Raw genomic sequence first — 18,946 nt, 5'->3', positions numbered from 1 at the left:
GTAGGCCAGACCAGGCAAGGCTGGCAGATTGCTGTGAGTCTGGAGTCACATGTAGGCCAGACCAGGCAAGGATGGCAGATTTCCTTCCCTAAAGGCCGTCAGTGAATCAGCTGGGTTTGTACAACAATTAATGATATTGCAATCCTTAATCCCATCTCCGAAAGAGTAACTAGGGATGGGAAATAAATGCTGGCCTAACTAGTAACACCCACATACTGCGAATTAATTAAAAAGACCCATTACTTCCAGATTTATTAATTGAAGTCAAATGCCACCACTCCTTAGTGGAATTTGACCCCAAGTCTCCAGAACATTAATCTGGACCTTGGGTTTACTAATCCAATGACATTACCAGTATGCTACCATCTCTAGATGTTGACCCAGTTACTTATATAAATAAAAATCTCTGAGGAAATAGCAATGTGAAATGAAATTGTTATTTATTGACCTGATATTTAAATAATAAACAAGTTGTGAATTGCAGTTTTGAATGGAGTATGATTCAAACTGTGTGTGTGGACCATCAGTAGAGGGAGCTGGAGACGCACTCCTGCTGAGACTGATCTTTCCATAACTGCCTGTTGACCGTATGGAGAGTGACTATGTACGTCAATATCAGTTTATCAAATAACACTCCACTCGCTCCCACAGAATGCCTGATCCAGGAATATGTCTCACGTCAGGTAGAAAGTGTACATAACAAACTGGGTGGTGTTAATCCAGCCCTTTAATTAAGACAGCAGCAATTTTGGAAAGGCTAATCTTTCAGGCGTGTTTTCATTTGCAGACGATACATCAGGATCAAGTGGAATCCTGGTACAAGTTCATCATAGCTTGGCAAACTATTAAGTGGATGAGCAGATCCGATTTCTCTTCATCCTTAACTGTTCCAGGGTTTTCTCAGAACGAGGTATTTAGTGCAGGGGGTATAAAGTGACACTGGCTTGTTGTCATTAACCCTTTCAGTGTTACTTGATTGTAGAGAGAAAGGCACACTCTTCATTTCTGTGGAGCCTGTCACAACCTCAGGACTTCCCGAAGCACTTTACAGGCAATGAAGTATTTTTGAAGCTGTAGTCACTGTAATGTAGTAAGTGAAGGACCGAATTGTGTACAACAAGTTCCCACTTACAGCAGTGAGAGAGTACATTTTAGCAATGTTGGTCGAGGGATAAATTGTAGCCCAGGACACCAGCACCCCCTGCTCTTCTTGGCAATAGTGCCTTGGCCACTGACCTCTCAGTCAGAAATCCCACCTAAACCTACTGTCCCGCACTCTCCTTTAGAAACTTGAGAACATGATCTGTGGTAACTCACGGGGCAGTATTGAGAGAGTGCTACACTGCCAGAATAGCTGCGTTTTGAATGTGAGATTAAACTCAGGGCCCCCATCTGTTCTCTCATGTTGCTGCTATTTGAAGAAGAATGATTGTGAAGCACACTGGGATGTCCTGAGATCAGGAAAGCTGCTAAGTAATCATTCTGCAATTGGTGTCTGTGTCTTCATCTGTCCAGCCTCTGAACTCTGGAATTTCTCTCTTCCAAGCAACTAGGCCTCTTTCTTCCTTTAGAATCTGTTTCTTTGAGCGAGTGTTTGGTTACCGGTCCAAACATCACCTGATATGTCTTGGTGCCGAATTTTATTTGATAATCATTTTTGTGAAGCTCCTTAGGATGTTTCATTAAAAGCACTAGGTCAATATACGGTGTCATTAACTTTGCAAGACCTCTGAGGAGTCTAAGAGGTTGTGGATTCCAGTACAATCAGCATTGGATCAACCTCATGACATAAGATTAGGAGAGCTATTTACCTGGAACCATAGAAGCTACAACACAGAAGCCAGTCAATTGCTGCATTGTGCCTCCTCCTTAGAAGTGCAGCCTTATTGGTCCCATTAAATATCCAATTCCCTTTTTCCATCATCTTATTGAATGGTGGAGCAGACACTGAGCAGTCTGCTTTTCCTCATAATTTGTATTTTTATATGTTACTGTTGAATATGCTTTCAGCTGCACATTGCAGATCATAAGAAATCACTTTGTGGAAAACATGGTTCTGTTGTTGTTTCTGATGCTTTGATCGCTCACCTTTGAATCTGCATTGTTAAGGTGAAAAATCTCCTACACTGGAAACAGTTTTTCTTGACTTACTGTCTCAAGACCCTAAAACCTCTGGTGATTTTGTTGATTGTCGATAAAACCCATCAGGTTCACTATTGTCCTTTAGGGAGGGGAACTGCCATCCTACTGGGTCTGGCCTATATTTGACTCCACACCCACAGCAATGTGGTTGACTCTTAAGCCCTCGGGCAAAATGGAAGGGCAATACATTCTGACCTTGCCAGTGAAACCTTCACCTTGTGAATGAATAAAAAAAATTTAGAGCATGTTCATCAGATCTCCTTTTAACCTACTTTACCACATGACATCTTTATTGGGATGTTTGAACTGACAACAGCACCAAATTAAGCCTTGCAGTTCTGCTAAGATGCTCTTTCACACCTTCTGTCACTAGAGCTGGCTCTGTCAAAAAAAAAACAAGAACTTCCAGCATGCATATCCAAAGTTGTCCCTTTAATTGCTTGTATCTATTTTTGGTTTCATCCGTTAATGTAACACTCAGGCCAGAACTGCTGCTATTAAAGATAATGCTTTGACCTTCTCGCGGGGCCTGTGAAGTCAATATGACATCAACAGGTTTGAGAAGAAAATGTATGAGCTGTCCTTTTGGGGGGTAAAAGTCCAGGGTTTGTGGTTAGCGTATCTGACAGCAGCCTGGAAGACACAGAAAATTCATCAAGTGTTTCAGAAGGTGACGCACCATCTTTCCCCCAATGACACTTCCACGACATCTGTCAGAAAGCACAGTCTAGAAGGGCTGGGATGAGGCGCTGAAAGGGATTAGCATGCACCATCCCCTTCTGTTGTGACAACAAGAAGGTTGAGAAAAAGCCAATGTTCCTGTTGAGGAGTGAGTGCAGCTGTGTGGGGTGCGGCAGTTTCTGGCCATGCACTGTGAGTATTTATGTTTCACCAACTGACACATGGAGATGAAAGAGAGGAAAAATACAGGCTTAGGAAAATAAGGTTCAAGTCACCACACAATTACCATCTTCAACAAGAGGGAATCTTTCCAACCATTTTCTTTTGCCTTTGATATTCAACAGCGTTACCATCACTGAGTCATCCACTGTCAGCATTATGCAATTCAATAAGGACTAGAAACCTAAATGGACCAACTATATAATTATTGTGGCTGCAATAACAGGTCAGAGACTGGGAATTCTGTGAGTAATGTATCTCCTGACTCTCCACAGCCATCTGGAAGGTATTACCTAGAGCTGGCACAGACACAGTGGGCTGAATGGCCTCCTTCTGTGCTGCATCATTCTGTGATTCTAAGAAAAAGTCAGGGGTGCAGCTCCAATAATATTCAAGATTCTTGACGCCATCTAGAACAAAGTGGCACACTTAATTGCCTTCTGAACAGCCATCTTAAGTATTCACTCTCTCTGATGCACAGTGACAACAGTGTGTGCCAACTGGAAGATTCACAGCAGCAATCCACAAGGACCTTTTTGACCACAGCTTCCAAATATCCCATCTTGAAGGTCAAAGGTAGCAGATGCATGGAAGCTTCATTCACTGCAAGCCCCATTCCAAGGCACACACCATCCTGATGTGGAATTATACCATTGTTTCGACAGTGTTGCTGGTCAAAATCCTGGAACTCCTTCCTTTACAGCACCATGAATGTTCCGATGCCACGTAGAGTGCAGCGGTTAAAGAAGGCAGCTCCCCACCACCCTGTCAAGGGCAGTTAGGGTTAGGCAACAAATGGTGGTCATTTTGACAATGCCGACAACCCATGACCAAGTTTCAAAAATCACAAAGTTGGAACTAACAATCAGCATCTGAACTCGAAACAATGGTTGACCTTTCATTGGACTACAAGCCCTGAATTTTGCCTGAAAATAGATACAGATAAGCAGGATCAAATTTAATGGGGGAGCAGGCTTGAGAGGCCGAATGGTCTCCTGTTCTGGTGTAACAGACGAGCAGCAAGTTATGATCTGGGATGTGCTTCCTGAAGGGCGGTGGAAACTAATTTTCAACACAGAATTGGATTAAACACTGGAAAATCAAAAACAGTGGGACTTTTGGGGAAAAAATATAGGCAGTGGGACCAATTGGACAGCCCTTTCAAAGAGCTAGCACAGACAGAATGGAGTGAATGACCTCCTTCTGTGGAACATCATTCTGAGATTCTAAGAACAAACTGTTCATGGCCAGATGATAGCAGATGTTTTCATTCAACTATATTTGTCCTAGAGTTATTATTTTTGTTGTTGAGACTGTTACAGTTTATTGACTAAGAATCCCACAGTGTATTACATCAGCTCAGCACCCATTTTAGATTTTCCTGTGGGATTTGTTGCAAGGTAGAAAGCTCTGTCACTCAGTCATGTATAAAACATCAACATTTCTTCCAACTGTCCTCTTAATCTGGTTGTTTTTCTTCACCAAAAGCAATTTTCCATATTTATTTGTACTTGAGTTGCTACATTATGACTTCTTAAAAATCTATACGTATTTCCCTGAAAGTGATCTTACACAATGTCGAATTAATCCCTTTTTTTAAATTTTAGCAGCTGTTTTGCCTTCGGCACTGCAAGTAAAACATAAATAGTTCGCTCTTGACGTCATGCCTTGTGCACACTTAAGAAATCCACCGTGTATGAAAGGAATAATTAAATTAATTCAATTCTTTTGCATGCTATTGAAATCTGGCAGTTTAAGAAAAGATCAGCCTTTGGGTGGGAGGATCATGGGCTAGGGCAGCTTTTATTGCCCATGAGAAGACAGTAGTGAGCCACCTGGTTGAACTACTACAGTCAATGTGAATTTTGAAACAGCAACTTTGATAAGACGGTGATATAGTTCCAGGTCAGGATGATGTGTGCCTTGGAGGGGATCTTCTAGGTGGTAGTGTTCCCATGTGTTCGCAACTATTGTCCTTCCAAATCGGTGGTCTCCAACCTTTTTATTTTAAATAAGATCACTTTGTTTGAATTTGTGGAACCCAGGATCTACCCCTAAGAAAATATCAAATAGATAGTTTATTTGAGTGCTATATAAATTCAAAATCAAGTATACATTATATATCTATTTATATATAATTCATTTTGTTTTCTAGTGTGACACTTGTGACTACACATTATCTGCCAGTGCCTTGAAGCCTGCGTTGCGACCTAAGGCTGCTAGTCGTATAGAGTCCATCGAATGGGTATCTGTGAGGCAGATGCAATATTTGGACTTAATAACCTTCATTTGGCAGCTGTCTCAGACAAATGTGGAGTCAAAGTAAGCTTTCACTTTAAAAGCACCTATAGAAGCGGGTATTTATCTGTTTGTACGAGTTCCCAAAAATCACAGTCCCTTGATCTGACTTTCAGTTCAATATCATTTTCTATAGTAATTATCTCCATATCTACTCAATTGCTTTGTAAACCAACACTTTGATGGTAAACTCATCAAAGTTTACTTGAGGGAATGGGTTTGAGACAACGTGACTATTTGTACCATCACATTGAATTCCTGAAACCTCCTGTTGAATTCTTCTGCTAACTTCCTCAGGTGTGTGTGGCGGTTTTCTAATTGGAACCATTTACCTTTGTCTCTGATATTTTCTTCAGATTCAGGAGGCGTTGCAACATTTTGTTTTTTCAATTGGGAGGGCCAGACTCAGTTTCAATTTTAATGCCTTCACAGCACTGAACATGCGTTCTAATTCTCTGTGCTTTTTTCCACGAAGTTTACAATTCAGCTCATTCAGTTTTGTCATTTAAGACCGTAAGGAACCTAAATTCAAGCAAATAAACATTGACTGCCAGCTCAGTGCGCGCCTGATTTAACAAAAGTGGTTATTTTGGGCCTCAGATCTAAAAAAAATGTTTCCCACAACTTAACCACCTCACATCAGCATGGCGCATGAGCTCACTATAGAGGCAGCATCTAGTTCAGGAACTTTCAGCCAGTGTGACATGGCAAGGTGAGAAATGTGCCATGAAATGTTTGGGAAGCAGTGCCACTTTATGTGAGTGCCAAGTCTATGTCCATGCTTCTAATCTCCTTGGTGTCTATTACTGAAGGCAGTATGAGCTAACACTAAGTGAGCCTACTGACTGCAGGTGTGTGAGCATCCAGAGGAAAACCAACGGGAAGGAGTGCTGGTCAGTGGAGCAAGAATTTGTAGGCGGCCATCTTGTCGAGTTCTGTTCAGATCAAAAGGCTCTGTGCCCTCCAGCAGGCCTCGGTTTCCCACTAACAAACTAAATTGCAATTTACTTTGCAGTTTGCTCTGATCCACTGTTCATAAATAGTTAGAAATAGTTGAGCAGGTTTTGAAAATATGCCTGTGCTTGCAATCAAAGACAGTGTGTTTTTGCTGTCGGATTTGATCCTCCTCCTGTAGCTTGTTGCACACACAATGTTGCAAGCCTGTCTAATAAGGCCATGACCATAGTAAATGGAGGTAAATGTGATGTTTGTGAGCAATCAATTTAGCTGGAATATGTGGGTGTGCCATGTAATTGTTTCTCAATGTGCCTTGTTATTAAAAAGGTTGGGAACCACTGATAACACAGTGTGGAACTGGAGAAACACAGCGGGCCAGGGAGCATCAGAGGAGCAGGAAAGTTGATGTTTTGGGTCAGGACTTTTCTTCAGAAATGGGGGAGGGAGAAGGGAGCTCTGAAATGAATAGGGAGATGAGGGGTGGGGTCTGGGGAAGGTAGGTGGGATGGTGATAGGTGAGTGCAGGTAGGGAGTGGTGGGGATTGGTCAGTGAGGTGGGAGGGGGCGGATAGGCGGGAGAGAAGATGGACAGGTTGTATCAGGTCAAGGAGGTGGGGATGAGAGGGATGGTTGGACATGGGATGAGGCCGGTGGTGGGGAGATTTTGAAATTTGTGAAAAAACAAAGATCTGGTTTGTCAAATAAGGATTTAAACATGTGAAGGTGCTTAAAATTTGAATCAAATTTAAAATCTTAACATTATGAGTGAGGTCCAAACCTTCTGTCACCAATGCTTGCAGGTGGATTATACAGTGGTAATTGACAGAAGAGAAAAAACAGGATCATTTCTGCAAAATGAAACAGAGACTAGATTTTGTGCCAAGCATGGATGGTGCACCATTACTTGTGATGGAAACCAGTTTCTGTTGATTGGAACATTTTTCTCAGGCAAGTACTTTTGGCCACCCTTGTAGATATCCTTACACTTGTTCTTTTTTTAAAGGAGCAAAAGGGTGAGACAATCCTCGTTAGCTGTTTTTGTATACATGGATTTTAAGGACATGACAACCATCTGAACTGTAGGTCATGTTGATGGATTCATTGAACTTCAGTAAGAAATATTCACAGACCTTCAGGTTGCTGCTGGAAGACACCTTTGCAGAAAGATCCCACTTATCTTGCTATTGTTAAAGCACCAATTTACATGCTTTGAAATGCGATTATTGTTTCTTCTCTGTTCTTCAAAGTCTTTGAATAGAGTGAGTTATTGCTGCTTAAATTAAGCATCTGAGAATGATTTCTTGTGTTTTGCCAGAAGATGGTAAATACAAACGGATGATTACTTTTGTGCTGCTGGTTTGGGAAAAAAAATACTGTTGAGTTTTCAAAATGACCTTCAGCTCATCAACTTTCTGCATCTGAGGCACGTTGTTTGAGAAAATTATCTGTAAGTTTACTGTGTGTCGTTGTGTGTGTGTTGTCATTCTAAATTCCCTTTTTTACTTGGCAATGTACTTTGTCATAAGGCAAGTGCTCTTCTCTTTTATGGTTGTGAACAGAAATTTATTTTCCCATTCTGCGTGGAAGTTGTGGCTTTTGAATTCTTTATCGATGGTCCAGGTTCATCACTCATCATTATTGCTTCACCTCTTCAGCCTCTGGATCGGCACCTATGGAACATACCAAATGATGCTGGCTGCTTTTAAGCGTGGATGCATGGCAGGTCAGAGCTGTGGTCGTGATTTGTTTCCTAGGTCCCTGGCTGGCCTTTGTTGCTTGGATATTGGATGTGGGGCATAGCTGCATTCCCTGTAACTTCTCTTCATCCTGCATGGACCTTTTAGATAAGCAGCAGAAGAAAGAAATTGCAAGTCTACAGAGAATGGGCAGAGAAGCAGAACTAGCCAAGCTCCTCTTGTAGAAAGTTGACATGGAGATGATGGCTGAATAGCCTCTTATGTTTCTAATACTGTAATATACTGGCTTCCCTAGTTTGTTGTAAATTTCTTTCTCATTTCTTTGCGTTGCCAACACAAAACTTACCTTACCATGTAAAGATAGTTCATCTGGGCCAAATTCAAACAGGATGCAACAAGCTGGTAAAGCCTGTGAAGCACTTTTCTTTAGCCATGCTACTTTCAGATGCAGAGGCCAATGCAGTAGCATGATGACCAACGTGCAAGCAATGTGACAGGATGCAGGGAAGCCGTCAGATTGACTCTCAGAGATTCTGTGATTCACCAGTTGATCGCGATGTATGTGTTGGAGATGGTGGGATGAGGGTTTGGAAGGTGCTATCAAAGGAGACTTAGTGAGTTACTGCAGTGCACACTGCTTTCACTCAATGCTGATGGTGAGGGGAGCGAATGTTTAAGGAGTTGAATAACATGCTCCCTGGTTAACATTGAGCATCATGTGTGTTGTTGGACCCGCACCCATCTAGCCAAGTGGAGGGTATTCCATCAAACATTTTATATTTTCTACATATAACCCAAATGCGACTGCTCTGACAAATGGGTCAATGGGTAACTTGCTCATTTCAGAGTCTAGGAGTTCCATCTCAGAGACTTCAGTCCAAAACCAAAGCTGACACTCCTAGTGCGGTACTGAAGGAGTGCTGCACTTTTGGCAGTCTGTCTTCCACATGGCACCCAGTCTACCCTGATTCAGGAGGATGTTTAAAATTCCACGGCAATATTTCTGAAGGAAAACAGGGTATAGTTTGTCCTTGGTCTGATGTTTCATGTAGTAGCATTGAAAAATAACAGGTTTGTAGTTCCAAATTAGAGTGGATTTCCATTTAGTGTTTACAACACATCCACACACAAAAGGAATTAATTCACTTTTACATCTCCAAGTCAATCTGTGCTCAAGGAAGCCAAGAAAGAGGGTCTACAGATAGATAATTAAATGTTTAGGGATTGAAGCAGGAGGTGTTTCGTTACACAAAGGCTTACAGAGAGGTGGCATTCACTACGTGGTTCGTTCTCAAGGTAGAAATTGTCAATATTAATTCCTTCACTGTGACTGGGTCAAAATCCTGGAAATCCAATTTGAATAACACAAGGGTGTACCTATGTTTTATAGGCTGCAGTAGCTCACCATCATAGAGTCATAGAGTCATACAGCATGGAAACAGATCCTTCAGTCCAACTTGTCCCCACCGACCAGATATCCCAATCTGACTGAGTCCCATTTGCTAGGCATTTGGCCCATATCCCTCTATTCATATACCCACCCAGATGTCTTTTAAATATCATAATTGTAATTGTACCCACTTCCACCACTTCCTCTGGCAGTGGCGCTTCCTCTGGCCCCACCCTCAATGTGAAAGTTACCCCTCAGGTCCTTTTCAAATCTTTTCCCTGTCACCTTAAACCATGCCCATCCTTGTCAACCTTTTCTGCACCCTCTCAAGTTTAACAACATCTTTCATAAAGAAGGTAATTTAGGGATGGGCGGTAAATGCTGGTTTTGCCAGTGATGTTCTCATTTTATAAATGAATCCATTTAAAAAATCAGGTCTAAATTGGATAGATGGACTAAATAAAATGGTTGAATGGATAAGCGAATAAGATTGGTAAATGTGATCAATGCAGATTTCACAGGTGGAAGGTAGACTGATCTAGACTGGTTGGGCCAAATGAACATTTTTTTGTGTTGTCCCATTCACCATCATCCTCATGCTTTTTGGCATTGGGTTATGTCTCTTAGTATATCAGTATACGTTTGAGAGACATGCTTATGATATCACTGATATGACATGCGAGTACAAAGATCTCATGCTCTACCTCATCTTAGGTCACTTAAAACATGGCACTGTACTGAAAGCTCAGTTGTAATGTAAAGTTTGTATATAATCGACAGCTGTCATAAATGTCTGTGGTATTGAATAATTCCACAATATCCAGGTCTAGTTTCTTAAGTAGACCATTATATACTCACAATGATGCCCATTGCATGCTGTTGCTACATCAAGTAAAATATCCTGTTAAAAGCAAAGTCACATCATGTTTAGCAGTTGTAGGTATCTAAAAAGACCAATATCTTGTTGGTAGATGTTTGAAAAGCTAATTAAAGACCATCTGGACAGCAACTCTGCAAATCAGAGAATGTGGATAATCAACAGCATCAGTTTCAGTGATTACAGCTATACAGATCTGTTGATAGGGCATTAACCTGCAAGAAGATAGAGATAATTTCCTTCCAATCATAATATAAATTCTTTTCAGATAGAAGAAACTCCCAAGTGTGTTTCACTTAAAATAAAAAGGCTGTAGGTACAAATATATTCAAAGCTAAAAGCTATACACGTGTACTAAAGCACAGTGAGAACTCTAATTCTCTTTTAAAAAGATCTGATTTGGGAAAAATAAAGCAACTAAATGCTCCTAAGTCACAGCTCCAAAGCACTCCTGGAAGAAAATGTAGCTTAAAAAATGCTAAGAAGCACCTTTAAAAGGCCTTACCTGTGTTTGTTGGTGTCACCATTTTCTTCATCCAAATCAGTGCAAAACTTAAAAAATACACCACATAATGGCCGCCACCCCTCACTAGAGACACCATCTCTCAGAGAAACCTGTTCCTAAAAGCCTGCAATTCCTATCAGAGAGTTAAAGGGACCAAGGCAAGTGGAGCAGCAACTGAGGAAAAATATAGAAAAACAAAGGGAGCATAAAAGGAAAGAGAAAAACAAAAACAGTACAAGAGATAGACAACACTGCACTGCATTCTACTTCTTAAAAAGAAATGTCAGAAGTCACACGACACCGGGTTATAGTCCAACAGGTTTATGTGAAATCACAAGCTTTCGGAGCATAGCCCATTCGTCAGGTGAAGTGAGAGGGAAGCACACAGGCACAAAATTTATAGGCAAAAGATCATACAAATGGTGTGATTGGAGTGTTGAATAATAATAGGTCTCTGCAGGCGATCAAAAATGTCAGACAGTGTGAGTAAAGCATCAACAGCTGAATAACAAGCAAAGAGGTGACCTGTAATCCGATTAATTGAAGCAGAGAGATAATTACAAAAAAATTAAAAATACAGTGGTGCTGGAGACAAACCAAGTGACTGGAATAACATGATGGGTATAAGAGTCGCATGCTGAGGGTCTAACCAAAGTCATTAGTAATCCAAAACTGTACAAACTAATTAAAGTTGAGAGGTCATAACAATTTATCAAGGTGATGGTGTCAAAACAGGACAATAAAGGAAGATTTTACGGATATAGAACAGTGCGTTGGGGTCACATGTAGCGTGACATGAACCCAAGATCATGGTTGAGGCTGTCTTCATGGATTCGGAACTTGACTATCAGTTTCTGCTCAGCGATTCTGTGTTGTTGTGTGTCTTGATGGCTGCCTTGGAGGACTCCTACCTGAAGATCGGAGACTGAATGTCTTTGACCGCTGAAGTGTTGCCTGACTGGGAGGGACCGTTCCTGTCTGGCGATTGTTGCGTGGTGTCCATTCATCAGTTGTCATAGCGTCTGCAATGGTCTCACCGATATACCATGCCACGGGGCAACATTGCCTGCAGCGTATGAGGTAGACAACGTTGGCCGAGTCACATCAGTATCTGCCATATACGTGGTGGGAAGTTAGATTGCATTAGATGCAAAAGGAGGCATACAAATTGGCAAGAAAAAACCATAGACCTGAGGTTTGGGAACAGTCTAGAAGTTAGCAGAGGAGGACCAAGGAATTGATTAAGAAGGGGAAAATGGAGCATGAGAGTTAGCTAGCAGGGAATGTAAGAATTGACTGTAGAAGTTTCAATATGTGTAGAGAAAAAGATTGAAAGCTAACATAGGTCCCCTACAGTCAGATATGGGGAACAAAGAAATAGCTGATGAGCTAAATTCATTCTTCACTTTTGTCTTAACAAAGAAGGAAACAAATAACATATCAGAAATGATGAGGAACACAAGGTTTGGTGAGAGGGAAGAAATGAAGCAAATCTGTATTAGTAGAGAAATGGTGTTGGAGAATTGATGGGATTGAAGTCTGATAAATCCCCAGAACCTGATAATCTACATCACAGAGTAGTTAAGGAGGTGGCCCTAGAAATAGTGGATGCATTGGTGGTCATCAGCAAAGATTCTTCAGACTTTGGAACAATTCCTACAGATTGGAGAGTAGCTAATGTAACTCCACTGTTTAATAAGAGAGGGAGAGAAAACCAGGATTTATAGACCAGTGAGTCTGATGTCAGTAATAGGGAAGGTACTGGAGACCATTATCAAGGATTTTATAGCAAAGCACTTAGAAAACAAAGGTGGAACTGGACACAGTCATCATGGATTTACAGAAGGGAAATTATACTCGACAAATCTACTGAAATTCTTTGGAGGATATAACTAATAGAGTTGATCGAGGGAGCCAGTGAGTGTGGTTTATTTGGACTTTCAGAAGGCTTTTGACAAAGTCCCACATAAGAGATTAATTAGTAAATTAATGTGTAAAATTAAAGGGCGTGGGATTGGAGGTAGTGTATTGAGATGGATAAAAAAATTGGTTAGCAGATATGAAATAAGACATAAGAATAAATCAGTGTATTTCTGAATGGTAGGCAGTGACTAGTGATACTGCAGTGATCAGTACTGGGACCCCAACTTTTTACAATATATGTTAATGATTGAAATGAGAGAACTAAATGTAATATCTCAAAATTCGCAGATGACACAAAGTTGGGTGGAAGGGTGAGCTGTGAACTGTGCACAGATGTTACTGTCTAATTTGGACAGTCTGAGTGTAGTATAATATAGATATAGATCGGCAGCTAAAACAGGAAAGCAGATTATTATTTGAATGGCTGTAAATTGAGAGGGAGAGAGGGTGTCCTCACACACCAGTTGCTGAAAGTAAGTACGCAGGTGCAGCAGGCAGTGAAGAAGGCAAACTATATGTTAGCCTTCAGAATGAGAGGATTTGAGTGCAGGAACAAACGTGTCTTGCTGCAATTATACAGAGCATTAATGAGGCTACACCTGGAATATTTTCAACTCTCTCCTGTCACACTTCAACTATCGTTGCCTCTTTACTATCCTGCACCTCCGCTGTCTCAATCCTTTTTTGATTTTTTAAAACTTCTCTACAATTGAACCCTCTCCCTGACTAATTAGAAGGAAGCCCACAGCCCTAGCGATGTGATTCATCTGGACACTGGTCCCAGCACTGTTCAAATGAAGCATATCTCAATAAAACAGCTCTCTCCTTCCCCAGTACTGGTGCCAGTCCCCCATAAATCAGAACCCATTTACATTCATACAGCATGGAGACAGGCCCTTAGGTTTCCTAAACCAAACTAGTCCCATTTGCCTGCGTTTGGCTCATATCCCTGTAAACCTTTCCTATCCATGTACCTGTCCAAATGTCTTTTAAATGTTATAATGTACCAGCCTCCACCACTTCCTCTGACAGTTCATTCCATACATGTACCACCCTCTGTGTGAAAAAGTTGCCCCTCAGGTACCTTTTAAATCTCTTCCCCTCTCACCTTAAACCTATGACCTCTAGTTTTGGTCTCCCCTACCCTGGGGAAAAGAATTTGGTTATTCACCCTATCTGTGCCCCTCACAATTTTATAAACCTATTCCACATGTGAACCATCCTCTGTGTGAAGAGGTTGCCCCTTGGAGAGAGAGAGACCCAGAGATAGAGAGAGAGACACACACAGAGAGAAAGAGAGAGAGAAAGACAGAGTGAGACAGGGAGAGAGAGATGGAGAGAGACCGAGACAGAGACAGAAGGAGAGAAAGAGACAAGCAGACAGAGAGCGAGACAGAGACAGAGGGAGAGAAAGAGACAGGAAGACACAGAGATAGAGGGAGAGACCCAGAGAGACAGACACAGAGACATTTGCCCCATACTAATCTTTGAGCCATGCATTTACCTCTCCAATTTTATTTACCTTTCAGCAATTTGCATGTTGCTCAGGTAGTAATGCAGAGATTATTACTACTGAGATTCTGGTTCTAATTTAGACATGAGTTGCTGGTAATCCTTCAGTAGAACCTCTTTCCTGGCCTGACACTATGTCATTGAGGTACCAATGGATCACGACAACTGGATCTTGCCCCTCCCATTCCAAATTCCTCTTCAGGCCAAAAGAGATGCCTATAACCTTGCCACCTGACATAGCAACACAGTCTTTTTTTGGACTCTGTTTCTGAAGCGAGAACAGTATCTCGCTCAGCATGCTCTCCCCGATTACTATCCTGCACTTGACCGGTGTTTTGGACCCATCGTGCTGTGGTCAGTTCGCTTACCCTCTCTGCTGTCTGTGCTCTCGCCTCCACTGGGAGAAGGAACCATGTACCTATTGAACAGAGGCTTATTCAAAGCTAACTTCTGGATCCATTTCTTGCTTCACTCATAATTGCACCTCCTGTCACTGAACATTGCCCAATTTAATTTAATTAATCCAAAGCAGTTGGGGCATGGCTGTTTCAGGACACAGTGTTCAGGTAACTCTCCCCCTCTCTGATGTGTCGCAGTGTCCGCACATCAACTCTGACCCGACGTTCTTTCAGCAGCCAACACTTGTTGCGGATGTGATCGCTGGCATTCAAGTAGATCGTGCTGGCATTCTGCAACTCCCTCGCAATACAACTGGAAGACATTGCCCACTGAGCTATCTCTATTCCAATTAATTAACTTGGATGTCAAATGTTTTAAAAGTGATTTTTTAACTGCTGTTCAGCGTTATTCTCCTCTCCTGATTTAAACTGCTTGACCAATTACAAGAGGGCGGAAAACATACCAATTGCCTCCCTATTTTCCTGTGTCATTGAGATTTGGCTCTCATGGCAGATGTAGGTTGAAGGTGGTCTCTGCTGCTGTTTTTTTTATCATCTTCTACCACTGCTGCCCTTCCAAACTTCTCCTTATGAAGCTGCTGTCCCTGTGCTCTCACACTATTTCAGAAGCACAGGGTCGTCATTTTCCCGCACTCTTTCAGGTGCTGGTGAGTGACTCCAGGTCCTCCACTTTTTCATTCTGTGCTGATTACCCAATCCAAACAAGGACCGAGTTATTCCTCTTGGTTAATACGCTAGACTATGAAGTTGAAGATGTTTTGAAGGTTGATTTGTTCCACTGTGTCCCAAGCCACTGTGTCCCAGATCAGATAGTGTTAGACGACAGACTTCAGTACAATGACAATCATTTAAACAGGCGATGGCCTAGTGGTATTATGGCTGGACTGTTAATCCAGAAACCAGACAACATTCTGGGGACCCAGGTTCAAATCCCACCATGGCAGATGGTGAAATTTGAATTCGATAAATATCTGGAATTAAGAATCTAATGATGACCATGAATCCATTGTCAATTGTCAGGAAAAACCCATCTGGTTCACTAATGCCCTTTAGGGAAGGAAACTGCCATCCTTACCTGGTCTGGCCTACATGTGACTCCAGACCCGCAGCAATGTGGTTGACTCTTCACTGCCCTCTGGCCAATTAGGGATGGGCAATAAATGCTGCCTAGCCAGTGACACCCTCATCCCATGAATGAATAAAGAAAAAAAAATATATGCAGTAAGTGGGGAGTAACACTTTGACATACACACCCCATTATCTGTGTGAGATAGTCTAGCAGCACCTATGGAACACACCACTGAATTAATGATCACTACATGTCAGCAAAACAAGCCAGATATTTTGCATTTGATAGTTGCATTTCTTTGTAACAGCATTCGAGATGGGATTACAACCCCAAGTTCATCTTTTTTTTGACAGACAAGTGTGAATAATATAGCCCAAAAAATTCATAAACATTATCACATCATGTAACATATTCTGTTACTACACCTGCTGAAGGTAAAATCACATCAATTGATCAACATTGAGTCATGCTCAGTTTCTGCAGATGTCATTAGATAATGAGTGAGAACAGAAATCCATGATATTTTTCTATTAACTTGAAGAATGGAGAGTGAAGATGTCAGCTGCAATTCAATGGGTAATGATCTCAACTGTGAGTCAGTAGGTTTTTTTGATTCAAGTCCTGCTCAATGTAATCATAGAATCTAGGCTGACCTTCCCAGGGGAGTGCTGGGGGATTGCAGCATTGTCGGGGTGCCATCGTTCCGATGAAAATTTAAAGCAGGTTCCTGTCTACTCTGAGCACAAAAGTTCCCACGGTTCTTTTCCAAAGGAGAGGAAGAACGTTCTCCTTGGTGTTTCAGGCCAGTACTTATCTCTCAACTAATATTGCTATGACAGATTATCTGGTTTGTGGGATCTTGCTGTGTGCAATTAGGCTGCCCAGTAACTACTCTTCAAAAGTATTTCATTGGCTGTAAAGCACCGAGACGTTCTGAGTTTGTGACAGGCGATATATAAATGTAAGTCTTTCTTTCTTTAAGCCAGCAGTGTTTTGGGCTGATGGGGCCTCCTTGACAGCAGCTTTGGAAGCCTGTCACATCACCCACCAGGAACTGGACAGAATTCTGAACAGTAAGGACACAAGAACATCACTTTCTGCTTTGTGCATCAACAGATGTTTTGAGTTTTATTTTCAGCTGAAGGTTGGCAGGGGTTGTGGAACAAATGACAAGGTGTCTCACATTTTCTTGGTACAATTCTGGCCATTCTGACTGGGGGCTATCTGCCTTGGACGTGTGTTTAAAGTGAGTAGCAGAAATTTTCAAAATACACATGTCAACATTATCCACAGGGCATTTAATGAAACAATTACCAGTGACCTTTCCACTTTCTCCCTAAACGTTAGGGATCTGGTGCAGCGCAGAGCTGTTTGTTGTGAACAAGCAGAACAGCGACTAGGGAGCACTTGAGGCTGTTTAAGTTGTATAAGTGGTGACATCATTTGCAAGCTTGTGAATCAGATTCCTTAGAAACGTTCTGGAAACTTCCACTTTACAGAGCACACGGACAAAGCTGTCATGCGGTCAGGACAGAAAGTTAAAAGGTTAAAAAAAATCATACATTACTCCTACCTTGCTCACGACAGCTTTTAACTTGCTGGCAGAGAGTGGGCAACGTCAGTTGTAATACTCCCTAGCTTCTGATTGGGCACTGCTCTGTGATTAGCCATGCCCAAAGCTAGTCACACACAAACTGAGATAAGTTTTTTCAAACTTGTGTGTGTGTGTGTCTACATGAGGAACTGGTGATTCTTCATACTGGACTGGGAGCAAGCTCTCCCGGTTCAGTGGTTCCCCCACAAGGCTTCAGTTGGCTACCAGCACCACGAGAGAAATGTGTTAAAACATGCTTCATCTTAACAACTGTTAAAAACCATCTGCCCTTTGAAAGGATCAGCAAATAACAATAAGCAACCCTCGGGCTCTGCTGATGTAAGTACAAAAACAAGCTATTTTTCTTTGAAAACTTAGTTCAAAGCAAGTGTCACTCAGTCAAGTCCGGCTAATTAAACGCTCACAGTTTCAACTCCATTCATTTTGCAAAGCAATTTTATTCTTTAAACTGGGGAGCAGCTAAGTTTACAAGCAGCTTTGAGTTTCCAGGCTGTGTCAGGTTTCCAAAGTATTGTATGGAGTTACTCAGAGCCAGACTTAATGCCATATAAAGCGCAGCTGCTGTTTAATAATTAACTCTCCAAGCTACCTTATCTTGCTTCTTTTTACACCAGAAATGAACAGCTCAGCATAGCTATTTATGTTGTCAGCTATTAATACACCAAATACGCTGGAGGTTTTATTTGGCAATGGGCTTGGGGAGAGAAAAAATGCTGATAAGTTGACTCCGGTATTGTAACTGCCAGTGAGAATCATGCAAAACCTCAGTGGAAAGAATCTGCATTTCTATAGCACCTCTCCCAATGTCAGGATGTCCCATAGTGCTTTACGGCCAATGCAGTACTTGTAAAGTGTAGTCACAGTTTAGGAAAATCCGCAGCTAATGTGCACACTCCTAAAACAACAAAGTGACATTGACCAGTTACACTTTTTTTAAATGATATTGGTTGAGGAACAACTATTAGTCAAAACATTGGAACAGTTCTTAATCAAAATAGTACCATTATCAGTTTTTTAACATTCACTGGGAGGGCAGAATAAACTTTGGTTTAATATCTCACTTAAAGGACACAATGTCTGACAGTGCAGCACTCCCTCAGTACTGACCCTCTGACAGTGCAGCACTCCTTCAGTACTGACCTTTCGACAGTGCAGTGATCTCTCAGTACTGACCCTCCGACTGTGCGGCACTCCCTCAGTACTGACCCTCTGACAGTGCGGCACTCCCTCAGTACTGACCCTCTGACAGTGCGGCACTCCCTCAGTACTGACCCTCTGACAGTGCAGCGCTTCCTCAGTACTGACCCTCTGACAGTGCGGTGCTCCCTCAGTACTGATCCTCTGATAGTGCGGCGCTCCCTCAGTACTGACCCTGCAACAGTACAGTGCTCCCTCAGTACTGACCCTCCAACAGTGCAGTGCTCCCTCAGGACTGCCCCTCTAAGAGTGCAGTGCTCCCTCAGTACTGAACTGGAGTACCTCCCTGCAATATGTGCTCAAGTCTCTGAAGATGTCTTGTGCTCACAATGTTCTGTCTCAGAGGTGAGGTTACTACTACTGTTTTTCCTTTTGCAACTTCTGTCAGAGTAAACATGTCTGATCTTTTCTGTGATGCCAAATAGCCAGCCACAAGCATGTATGT

The 18,946-nt window shown here is 41.9% G+C and overlaps 1 protein-coding gene across 2 annotated transcripts in view; it reads right to left on the bottom strand.

The window, feature by feature from the left end:
* LOC109933402 (dickkopf-related protein 3) overlaps positions 1-17,433 on the bottom strand; it is a 72,418-nt gene extending 54,985 nt beyond the window's left edge. Inside the window, exon 1 of one of the 2 annotated variants that reach the window (XM_048607248.1) lies at positions 17,263-17,433. The gene's annotated coding sequence lies outside the window, so the exon portion shown is untranslated. The remainder of the gene's footprint in view (positions 1-17,262) is intronic. The other variant, XM_048607247.1, reaches the window with a different exon arrangement.
* Positions 17,434-18,946: the final 1,513 nt, after the last annotated feature.

This window comes from Rhincodon typus, chromosome 17 (genome assembly GCF_021869965.1).
Source record: "Rhincodon typus isolate 14 chromosome 17, sRhiTyp1.1, whole genome shotgun sequence".
In the NCBI taxonomy this organism is placed as follows: domain Eukaryota; kingdom Metazoa; phylum Chordata; class Chondrichthyes; order Orectolobiformes; family Rhincodontidae; genus Rhincodon; species Rhincodon typus.
This window is presented reverse-complemented; position numbering and strand designations above follow the sequence as displayed.